At 42.5% G+C, this 12,023-nt stretch overlaps 1 protein-coding gene across 1 annotated transcript in view; it reads right to left on the bottom strand.

The window, feature by feature from the left end:
• HMCN1 (hemicentin 1) overlaps positions 1-2,243 on the bottom strand; it is a 528,603-nt gene extending 526,360 nt beyond the window's left edge. The window contains exon 1 of the mRNA XM_032291619.1: positions 1,977-2,243. The gene's annotated coding sequence lies outside the window, so the exon portion shown is untranslated. The remainder of the gene's footprint in view (positions 1-1,976) is intronic.
• Positions 2,244-12,023: the final 9,780 nt, after the last annotated feature.

Genomic DNA, 12,023 nt, shown 5'->3' on the forward strand with positions numbered 1-12,023 from the left:
CATGTGCCCAAAGTGGTCAGAGCACAATTTGGTTTTAGACATATACAGTGAGCTATTAGGGTCCACACTACTCAGAATATTTCTACTAAGAGATATTGGAAATGGGAACAGTGGCTTTTGTTAGCCAATCACAGAAGAATCCACTTATTGAAGATGTGTACCTCTGACATAGCCTCATGAGGTCCTGACAACATGTATTCAAGGTTGTCAGAGCACAGTTTGGATTTACATTCTAGGGAGACACAAGACATCAATCAACACATGCAACAGGAACATTGGTTTGGTCTGGAAAGGCGGGACAACAGGAAGCAAAGGCAGGAAGACTCGAAGTGGGGAGGGGGCTGCTAGGTCACAAGTACACAAGAGACAAATGGTTGTATTTTTTTGAGTTTCTGATGAGCCTCTCCAAAGGAGACAATCAGATATGCATTTATCTCAGTGAGCAGAGGGGTGACTTTGAATAGGGGTGACTTTGAGGGGCAGGTTGCCCCTAAGCAGTTCCCAGCTTGACTTTTCCCTTTAGCTTAGTGATTTGGGGGCCCTAAGGCTTATTTTTCTTTCACATGTCAAATTAAAAATCAGTTAAACAGAGGAAAAATAAAATTACAGCTACACGTCTAGTATAGAGAATAGCATTTGTGACGAAATAGAAGATATGGGAGACAGGCATACTGCTCTGGAAAGATAGAATTTAGGACATATTAAAAATATTATTGTCACTGTCATACAGGTAGTATTCCTGTGCTTCCTAGAACTGCTAATAGAGATTCAAAGAAGTTCAGGATTTTGGTAAAGCATATGGGCCCTTTAAGAGAAAAATTGTACTTCTTCTCTTAAGATGTTTATCAGAATATTTGAAAATGAAATATTAGACATGTCAAAACCATAAGCAGTCATAAATCCTATGGAAACTACTGAGCTGGATTTTTTTTCAAGTACCATTACAAAGGCCCCTTTGTGCCTGTTGACTTGTGTTATTATCTGGATGATCTTAGTTTCCATTAATGTTTAGGTCATGATTTAAATTGGGCTTTTACCTGTAAGTGTTATTTAATTAAAAATGCCTCTGGGCACAGTGGTGCACACCTCTAGTTCTAGCTACTTAGGAGGCCGTGGCAGGAGCATCACTCCAGACGAGGAATTGAAGCTGTGGTGCACCAGGACTGTGTCTGTGAATAGCCACTGCACTCCAGTCTGGGCAGCATAGCAATACCTGTATCTTAAAATACATAAATTATTGGAGATCTATACATTCTCAAATCTTTGGCAGATAGGATGAGATTCCTACAAACAAAATATAAAGATTGCTAGCAGTAGTACTGTAAAAAGCCACTGAAAAGCAACTGGTAACAACCCTTCCTAAAGTTGAAACAGATTTACTATTTAAATTGATCCCCAATCTATTTAGTCAAATATTACCTAGTCTAAGATTTCTACGTTGAGAGGTCTGGAACCTATCTGAAAACAAGCAAAACCGAGCATCCTGTGTGGGCACTGTAGGGCTCTTCACAATTTATTGACTCAAACATAGATCCTCAACTTCTCACCAACATGCTAGTAAAACAAATTGACTTATTAAAAAAAAAAAAAAACAACAAAAATAAAACGAATTGACTTGAGAGCCAAGAAAGGGAAAACTAACAACACAACAACAACAGGCTGCAGAACAAAGAGGTTTGTTTCCGCTCCTCAGTGAAGGTGGAAGGAGGCCGTCTAGATACAGAGGCAGAAGTGAGATATTAGGGCCCACAGTATTCAGAATATGTCTACTAAGAGACTGGAAATGGGAACAGTGGCGTTTTTTAGCAAATCACAGAAGAATCCACTTATCCCAAGTTTAAAAGGCTAGTGTGGCTTCAATACCTAAATCCAGCAAATCTGATTAATTTGTGAGATTGCTGACGGTTAATTTCTCCAATGTTGTCGATAGCATGGAGAAAACACTGTACTAACACTGAAGGTAATAGCAGAATTACCTTCATCATCCCAGCAATCTAATGCTGAAGATTTCTCTGATGATGCATTTCAAGATTATCCACTGTGCTGTTGTGTAAGTGTAAGTTGGCGCTTTGTATCGTCAGGTTCCACATCCATGCAAGTTCAACCAGCCACTGGACCAAAACATTGTTTAAAAACCAAAACAAAAAATAAGAATTCATCAATTAAGAATAACACAAATAGGCTGGTCTGAATGCAGTCATGTTTACAACTAACTGATCACAACCAATACAGATTTCTTTGTTCCTTCTCCACTCCACTGCCTCATTAGACTAGCCTTAAAAAACAAATAAAATAAAAAAGTAAAAATAACACAATTCAGCATAACAGCTGTTATATAGAATTTATACTGCATTAGGTATTATAAGTAATCTAGAGGTGATTTAAAGTACACAGGAAGATATGATCAGGTTATATGCAAATATAGCCAAGCCCTGTCTGACAACATTTGGGTCAAGGACCTAAAGACTGCATATAGTACGGTGGTCCCATAAGATTATAGCAGATTTTTACTGTACCTTTTCTATGTTTAGATATGTTTAAGTAGATAAATACTACCTACATATGATGTTCACACAACTACAAAATTGCCTAAGGACACATGTCTCAGAACAAATTCCCATGTTCATAAAATGACTGTATTATGCCATTTTATGTAAGGGATTTGAGCATCCTTGGATTTCGGTGCCTTCACAGGTCCTAGGACCAAAACGCTGTGGATACCAGGGGATAGAATTTATATTGGAGCCCTTGTACTTCTCAACTAAATCAGATTTATTCTTTTAGTAGCTCAATAAAATATCCTATCAACTGACACACCATGGCACGAAACTTAAATGGCTTTCACTATAAATAGTGGGCAAAGTACCTATAGAACATTTGTATTGGTAGACACTAAAGAGCATATCCTTTCTTTCTGTGTTCTGAAAGTTATATTCCAGAAAGTTATTTGATAACTACATAATATCTCAAGAACTATTTGGGTTTGAATTTCAGCTCTGCCTTATATTAACTCTGGGATCTTAAGCAATTTATTCAACCTTTCCATGCCTCAGTTTCCCATTTATAAGATGATTAGTATATAAGCAGTGCTGCCTTACATAGAAAAATAGTTCAGTGGAGCAGAGATGACTCCCAAAATAGAAACTCTGTTCCACACTCTGTCCTGTTGAACCAGCTGCTCTAGCACAACCACAGCAACATTTAAGTATTTTGTGGGAACCTTGCCCCAAACCACACTCATCATATTCCGACTGAAAAATGGGTCTTCCATGGTCTCCATTTCATTTTCTGAATTTGCTATAATTCTCCAATTAAAGCTGATTGGAAGCTCAACTTGCATCCCCAATTTTGGTACAGTTACCACATAGTTTTCTTAGTCCATTTTAAAGGTAAAAGGATTAGAATTAGACCACAAATCTGAAATCTGGCACAGAATTTTGTCTGCAAAGAAAACTGCATAGAAAATTTATAATGGGATATTTGAAGGAAAAAGTGGCTTATCCTGAACAGCATCAGAAGTTTCATTTTTGCTGTACTGTTGTAACTCACCAGATAATGTTTACATTCACGTGTATGCCCTCCAACACAAATAAATATCCTTACTAAATAATACTACCACATTAAACTTCTTGTTTAATGGGTCTTCATTATGATTCATGTTAGAGGGTTTACAAAAGTTTATGCTTTGTCTCTTAGTGGCAATTTAAAAAGAAATAAACATGAAATCCCCAAATGAGCCACAAAAATAAACCAGTATGTCTAAGTTTCAGAATGAGAAACAAAGATGCAATTCTCTCCTCTGACCAAACAAAGCAGAGATTTTCAGACTGTAGGGGTGCCATAGAAAAGACTGGATACTCAAGCGCAGTGAGCTTAGACTTACAGCTAAAATAGAAAGTGATTCCTCCAATGCCAATACCAAGTCCTCCTATTATTCCACCCCCACTATGAAAGGAATAATTGGGGTTCAAGTATGGTGCAGCCTTGGCAAGAGAAGACTGCACCTGCGAGTCAGTGTAAATCGTCATGGGGGACACTAGGAAGGAGGGGAGGCATATTTCCCCAGGGGTACCGTTCAGGCAGTGGTAAGCTGAGGTGCCACAAAGAAAGAATAAGCCTGGTGCTAGGCAGTTGAGGCCTGGGGGTAAGGCAACCCAGTTCTGGCATAGGGAAGCACTGGAGTTGTTAGGAGAATTCACACAAGTGAAGTTTGAGGTAGATTGAATTTGTAGATTGGTGACCAAGGGAGCAATAAGCCCCATGTGATTTGAGGGAGAGTTGGTTGTGTTCCATGAGTATGGCACTGAACCGGGGTATATGGTTTGAAGCATAATGGAAGACACATCCAACAGTCAGTGGGGTTTCTGGAGGAGGCCTCGTGTATTCCTCTGAGGATGGTGTTAAATAAGCTCAGTATACAAGAGTGTGTACGAAGGGTCTCACGTAACTTTGAAAGATCCAGGCTCTTGCAGGGACTGGGGGTGCTTTGCAGTTTGCTTAGACTAGAGACTACTTCCCGATGACACCGTTCCTGTGCCTAATCTTGAACTCCACCCCCATGTGACATTCCAACATGGGAAAAATATGTCCAACAGGTGGTGGTTCCCTTAGCAGCTGGACAATTCTGTCCGGTAGGTGTGTGAGTTGTGTGTGCACAGGTGCATATACTTGTACGATACACTTGTATGAAGCAGAGGTGCATATACTTGCATGATATGAAAGAAGGAGGTGGTTGATGGTACCTTCAGAACCAGTCTTAGAGTGAGAAATCATGGGTGCTTCTTCCAGGAAGATTATAGCTAGTACTATGAGCTTTACAGTTACATGTAGGGTATGCCTGCATTGACAGGAGGAGTGGGGCTGAAAAGAGGATAATGAGAACCACAGGAAAGGTCATGGTAAGGGAGTGATCATATCAGAGGAAGAGGAGAGCTATTGGAAGTATAACTAGGCAGTAAGCCACGGATAAGGAGAGTTTACGAGATGTAGGCCAATCCGTAGGGGCGACCACAGAGTCTGGTTGCAAATAGTAAAGTTAAGAGTAATAGTCCTGTAGATGCCAGGATGTAAGTTAGATTCATGAGTAGTAACTTTTCTGGGAATTTCATTGGAAGAGCAAACGTAGATCCTCTAACGGCTCGCAGGTGGACGAAGGGCTGTCTTGGAACTTCAGGCTGTGGAGTGGAGGGCCTGTGATTTTCTTTAGGAGGTGTCCAAGGCTTCAGCCACGTGTGATGAATCCACGAGTCAATTCCCACCACCTTAACTGCCATTGGGGTAGACAGAATAACCAAAAATCATTCTTCCCAAGATGGACCTAGAGAGGGAGAGTCTGAGGGGAGAGACCTAACAAGCACTGAGTCTCCAGGACAGAACAACTCTTCCCCTTTTCCCTAGGGTGTCCTTCAGGTAAGGTCCTAAGAGCCTGTTGGTACTTACCCAAGGAGGTTCTATCTTTTATTAGATCTGCTGTTTTCTTGTCTAATGCAAGATTACTAGTAAGAAAGGGCCATCCATAAAGCATTTCATAGGGGCTGAGTCCTATTTTCTGAGGAGAGTCTTGAGCTCTTAAGAGTGCTATTGGGAACAGAGAAGACCACAGGAGGTACATTTCCTGTGTCAGTTTATTTAAGTCTCTTAAGAATTTCATTCATTTTTCTCCACTTTTCCTGAGGACTGAGGCCTCCAAGCATAGTGGAGGTGCTTTGTAGTCCCAACACTTTGGAAATTCCTTGGGTCACTGCAGCTTTGAAGGCAGGGCTGTTATCACTTTGAAGACAGTGAGGGAGTCTGAATCTAGGGATTATTTTATTCATCAGGACTCTTACTATCTTTTGGGCTTTTTCTGTTCTACAGAGGAAAGCCTCAACCCAGTTTGTGTAGGTACCTACACATACCAACAGGTATTGATATCCCTGAGACTTAGACATATGGGTAAAGTCCATTTGCCTGTCCTCGCCTGAGTAATGACTGGTTCACTGTTCCCCAGGAGGAACTTTGCGATCTGCCAAAGTATTATTTTCCTGGCATATTTCATATCCTCTGACTGTTTGTTGGACAGTCTTGAAGAGACCTTTTTTTGTAAATATAGATTTGGCCATTTGATCTGTATTCTGTATACCCATATGGAGGGCTTGATGTAGGGTTGTAAGTACTTTCCACCGGCTGGCAGCAGGTAGGAGTCCTCTTCCCTCCTGAATACCTAGCCGTCCTGAAGGAAGAAGATTATGTCCCTGGGAGATTGCCCACTCTACCTCCTCTGATGAGTATTGAGGTCTAGTTCCCTGGAGAGAGTTTTTCCGTATTAAAGTTCCTTCTATAAATTCTTGTCTAGCTGCCCGTTTTGCCTCTAGGTCAGCTCGGTGATTGCCCTCTGCTTCCTTCTCATCTCCTCTCTGGTGACCTCAGCAGTGTAGGACTGCTACCTCTTTGGGTTCTTGAACAGCTTGTAATAAGTCTAAAATTTCCTTATGATATTTAACGGGAGTTCCTGCTGAGGTTGGGAACTCTCTTTCCTTCCATATGGCAGCATGGGCATGCAGAACCAGGTAAGCATCTTTGGAATCTGTGTACATGTTTTTTCTCTTTCCTTTTCCTAATTTTAGAGCTACTAGTTCTGCCAGCTGGGCACTCATTCCAGGAGGAAGGGAATTACTTTCCAGCACTGTTTGATCACTGACTACTGCCTATCCTGCCTTTCGAGCTCCGTTTTCCATAAATGAACTTCCGTCAGTGTATAGGTTGAGGTCAGGATTGGCGAGGGCAGTTTCTAAGAGATCCTCTCGAGCTGCATAGTTCTGGGCTATAACTGCTGACAGTCATGTTCTCTGTTTTCCACTTCCTCAGGAAGAAAAGTAGCTGGATTGAGGGCTGCATGTGTGCGCAGCTGAAGTACAGGCCCTTCGAACATTAAGACCTGATATGTGAGTAAGCGGTTGTCAGACAGCCATAAGCCTCCTCTAGAGGCCAGAATTCCAGCTACATTAGGTAGCTTCAACCCATACAGGGGAAGGCCAGTATGAGTTGGAGATGTTTTCCATCAAGGACCCGAGTGCCCTTAGACAAGACGAGCCCTAGGTATTTTACCTCTTGCCTACAAAGTTGGGCTTTTGATTTGGAAACCTTATATCCACAGGTGGCTAGAAAGTTTAGGAGGTCCTGGGTGGCCTGCTGACACTGGGTTTCTGAGTTAGCAGTTACAAGTAAGTCATCCAGATACTGAAGAACCGGGATGCCTGGATGTGAAAAATGACTAATGTCCTGCGTTAAAGCCTGGCCAAACGCGTGGGTGCTCTCTCGAGAGCCCTGGGGTAACACTGTCCAGGTGAGCTGAGAATTCTGGTCTAAAGGGTCTTCAAAGGTGAACAGAAACTGGGAGTCAGGATGTAATGGAACCCAGAAAAAGGTATCCTTAAGGTCCAGGACTGTAAACCATGTGCCTTTCATTGTATTTTAGAGAGCAAGGTGCATGGGTTGGGTACAGCTGGGTATAAAGAAATGACAGCTTCGTCAATAAGCCTGAGCTCTTGCACTAGCCTCCATTGTCCATTAGGTTTCGGTACTCCTAAAATTGGAGTATTACAAGGGCTGTTGCAGGACCTCACTAGACCCTGAGTTTTAAGTTCTTTACAATATCCTGTAGCCCCTTTTTGGCTTCCAGTCTTAGGGGGTACTGTCTTTGGTAAGGAAAAGAGGTGGGATCCTTTAGCTTTATTTGAATTGGGCAAGCATTATTTGCCCACCCAAATTGTCCCTCCATTGCCCAAACCTTGAGATTAATCTCTTCTTCAAATAATGGGCAACAGAGAGGATTTCCTCCTTGATGTTCACATAGATAATGGTTCCTGCTCTGGCTAACAGGTCCCACCCTAGTAAAGCCTGGGACTCTGGCATGATGAGGAAGGCATGGGAGAAGAGCACATCTCCCCAGTTACAGCTTAGGGGCTGGGAGGAATATTGGGACACTGCTTGTCCCTCAATAGCACACGGAGAATTCTTCTGAACTGCAAGCAATTCAGATGAAAGGCTAAAAAGAGGGAGGCTGGATTCATATATTCCTCTTTGAACCTCAAATGCACACAGTTGAGTTAATTTTCTTTGTCATTGCATCCTATCACCACAGGCTCACAAAAGCTCACATCCTTGTTTAATATATTTTTTTCTCTTTACCCCCATCCCCATTCCCATTTTCCTTCCTCCTGTAGAGGCACTCACTCTATTTTGTTTAATATATATCAGATATATATATGTGTGTGTGTGTGTGTGTGTGTGTGTGTGTGTGTGTGTGTGTACATAATTATTTGCTTGCATCTTTAACATTTTAATCCAGGTAAATGATACTGCGTTATTGCTCAAATTCCACTTCTTATTTTGCACTCAGCACTGACTTTTTAGATGTATCCAAGTTGCTACATGTATATCTAAGACATTACTTCTGACCGCAATGGAATATTCTATTGCATGCTTCCAATGTGTTCTTTATCCATTTTCTAGTAATAAACACTTAGTTGCTGTCTACCACAAAGGCAGATTGAATATACTAATATATGATCTCTAATGTGTTTCTCTGGAGTAAATAAACAGGGGCGTTCATTTTGGCTCAAATAGTATATACAGATCAAATTTCCCTCTATGCTGCCAGGCTGCTTTTCCAAATAGCTGTGCCAGTCTGCACTCTCTAGGGAAGTGTTAAGAATGTATTATTTTTGTTGTCTACTTTTGATTTTGTTTTTGATACAAGGTGTCACTGTCACTCAGGCTGGAGTATTGTGGCGCAAATGTAGCTCACCCAGCCTCACCATCCCAGGCTCCAGCAATCACCCCCTCAGCCTCCCGCCTCAGCCTCCCAAGTAGCTGGGACCACAGGCATGCACCACCACGCCTGGCTAATTTTTAGATTTATTTGAAGAGACAGAGTCTTATTGTGTTGCCCAGCCTGGTCTTCAACTGCTGGGCTGAGCAATCCTCCTGCCTTGGTCTCCCAAAGTGCTGGCATTGAAGGCATGAGCCGCTAGGCCCAGACAAGAGTGTATTCTTAACCAGCATTGGTATCATCTGACCTTCTACTTATTGTCAATCTGTGTAAATTAGGAACTTTAAAATTCTCATTTATCTATTTGTAACTGTAATAGGTTTATTTGCTCGATGTGCAGTGAGTCAACAAACTGAGATACTAGGGATACAGCAGAGAAAGAGTTTAATAATTATAGTGCAGCTGAATGAGGAGACAAGGGGAAACTTCAACTATGCCTCCCCACGAGTTTTGGGGATAATGTTTTAAGAGGTATTAATGGGGGTTGAAGTGTGGGAATCACTAATTAGACGAGAAGCTCAGAGTGACATCTTGAGACAGGGAGATGAAAAACACCACATTTTTGTTCTAAGTCAGTTTCTGGGTGGGTGGGGGGGTCTTCAGACTGGTTGGCATCAGACCAGCTATAATTTGAAAACGCCATAAGCTCTCAAGCAAAAAGCTGCTATCATCCTAGCATCAGAAGTTCTATCTACAGGAACAATGGGGGAGCAGGTAGGAGGTGGGCAGCATGCTAAGTGACTCAGCAGCTGCAGAAAAGTGGGTCAGAGTGCACCAATGCACACTCTGAATGATGCCTAACTGTAACTCTGCCCAAAGCCTGGCTTCTAATTCTTGTTAACCCAGTGAGAGTGGTTTCATAACTACTATTGAACTTGACTTTTTTTTTTTTTTTGAGACAGGGTCTCACTCTGCCACTCAGGCTGGAGGGCAGTGGCACAATCTCAGCTCACTGCAGCCTCTGCCTCCTAGGCTTAAGACATCCTCCCATCTCAGCCTCCAGAGTAGCTGAGAACACAGGTGTGTGCCACCATGCTTATCTGACATTTTGGTTTTTGTAGAGATGAGATTTCACCGTGTTGCCCAGGCTGGTCTTAAACTCCTGGGCTCAAGTGACCTGCCCTTTTGGCCTCCCAAAATGCTGGTATTACAAATGTGAGCCACTGTGCGGGGCCCTCATCTTTTTACACATGCTAACAATTTGGGTTTCCTCTTCCATGACTTGCCAGTTCGTATACTTTCCCCATTTTTCTCCTTGTTTTCTGTCTTGTTCTCTGGTTTACAGGCATTCCTCATGTGCTCTAGATCAGAGGTGTCCAATCTTTTGATTTCCCTGGGCCACACTAGAAGAATACTTGTTTTGGGCTACATATAAAATACACTAACACCAACAATAGCTGATGAGCTAAAAAAAAAAAAATGACAAAAAAAACCCCACGTTTTAAGAAAGTTTATGAATTTGTATTGGCCTGCATTCAAAGCTGTCCTGGGCCACGTGCAGCCCATGGACCACAGATTGGACAAGCTTGCTCTAGACAGCAATCCCTTGACATTCTTAGACATTTGCTGGAGTGCAGAAAATTATCCTTTAAAACACGGTACTTGGGCATGCTGAGTGCTTTTGAAAATTGAAAGGCTCAGAAATAAGCCTTAGAATCAAGGTTCCTCTAACCTTGTCTTGGGTCCCCCACCCGCCTTGGGACCCCTTGGGTCCCTAGCATAGGGAAAGACTCCGGAATTTCCTTATCTGACCAAGAAAGCTACTTAACAACAAGAAAAAAAAAAAGCAAAACAAGAAATCTCTCTCTCTAACACTCTCTGTCTCTCTCTCTCTCTCACACACACACACACACACACACACGCACACACACACACAGGCCTTCTCTGTCCCACCCTCCACCCCACTCTTACCTCCTTACCTATTGTGGAAAAGACAGAAGAATGCAACAACACCTGGATGGACTTTTCTACAAGATAAGGCTTGCTTCTCAGGCTCATTCAAATTCCAAAGAGATTTATTTACAAATTAATTTCTGCCTTGGGTCCATTCATTCTCCCTAGTAATCATTTACTGCCCCTCAGAAAAAATGTCTCTATTTCTCCACCTCCCCTGCCCCCATGAAAAAGGATATATAAGCATCTGCACTTCATGGCATGGTGGGGTAATTATTTTGTGACTTTCCCCCCATGAACATTAATACATTTGTATGCCTATTTTCTCCTATTAATTTGACTTTTGTCAGTTGATTTTTAGGGAACATTCAGAGAGCAAAGGGAAACATTTCCCTTGGCCCCTAAAAGTTGCAACTGTTCCCAGCCTGTCATCTATCTTTTAATTTTATGGTGTCCTCCGTTGCACAGAAATCTACCTGTGCTAGACTAGAGCTATGCTTGTCTCCTTTCACGGTACATTTGGACCTTGTTGAAATAAGGTATTCCAGTCCTAATGAGGAAGGAGACCCCTTCCTCTTAAGCTTCTAAGACCAATTCCTCTAAGCCTTCTACATTGCATTTCAAAAGGAGAAGGCACAAGGGCAGTGGAGGAGACAAAACCGGGGCCACTAGCCGGACCTGGAGGTCACAGATCAACCCCCACCAACCCGGGTTCCTATCCTATCTACAGATCACAGGCGTGGTGTGGAGGAATCTTCCCCGGAAGGCACTGCTCTTGCTTAATCACGATTAGTCCCCCACCTAAGTCACGGACCCCTGGCTTTCCTCATCGATCACGACTGTCTCACATACAGCCTCTAAGATTGAGAGCCTTTAAAAGAGGCCAGGATTTTCTAGTTGGGAAGCTCAGTTCTTGAGACGTGAGTCTGCCGAGACTTCTGGCCAAATAAAAAGCCACTTTCTTCACAAAACTGGTGTCCAAGAGATTTTGTCTGCAGCATGTCCTGCTACATTTCTTGGTTTCCTGACCAGGAAACGATTGCAGTTAGTGGAAAACCAAGACAACGTCTTAGGCAGTTTGCCTTGCCTTGGTGGGAGACTACGGCCAGCTTGGGCAACGCGGGTCCTGAGAGTGGTCCCAGATAGGCATCCGCCCCAGTAGAATGCTTTGCCAGAGTAAATGCAAAAGAATGGAAATCATAACGAACAGTCTCTCAGAGCACAGTGCAGTCAAGTTAGAACTCAGGATTAAGAAACTAACTCAGAACCACACACTTCATGGAAACTGAACAACTGGTTCCTGAATGTTGACTGGATA

Source organism: Sapajus apella, unplaced genomic scaffold, assembly GCF_009761245.1.
Source record: "Sapajus apella isolate SASKATOON/1434 unplaced genomic scaffold, GSC_monkey_1.0 scaffold25, whole genome shotgun sequence".
Lineage (NCBI taxonomy): Eukaryota > Metazoa > Chordata > Mammalia > Primates > Cebidae > Sapajus > Sapajus apella.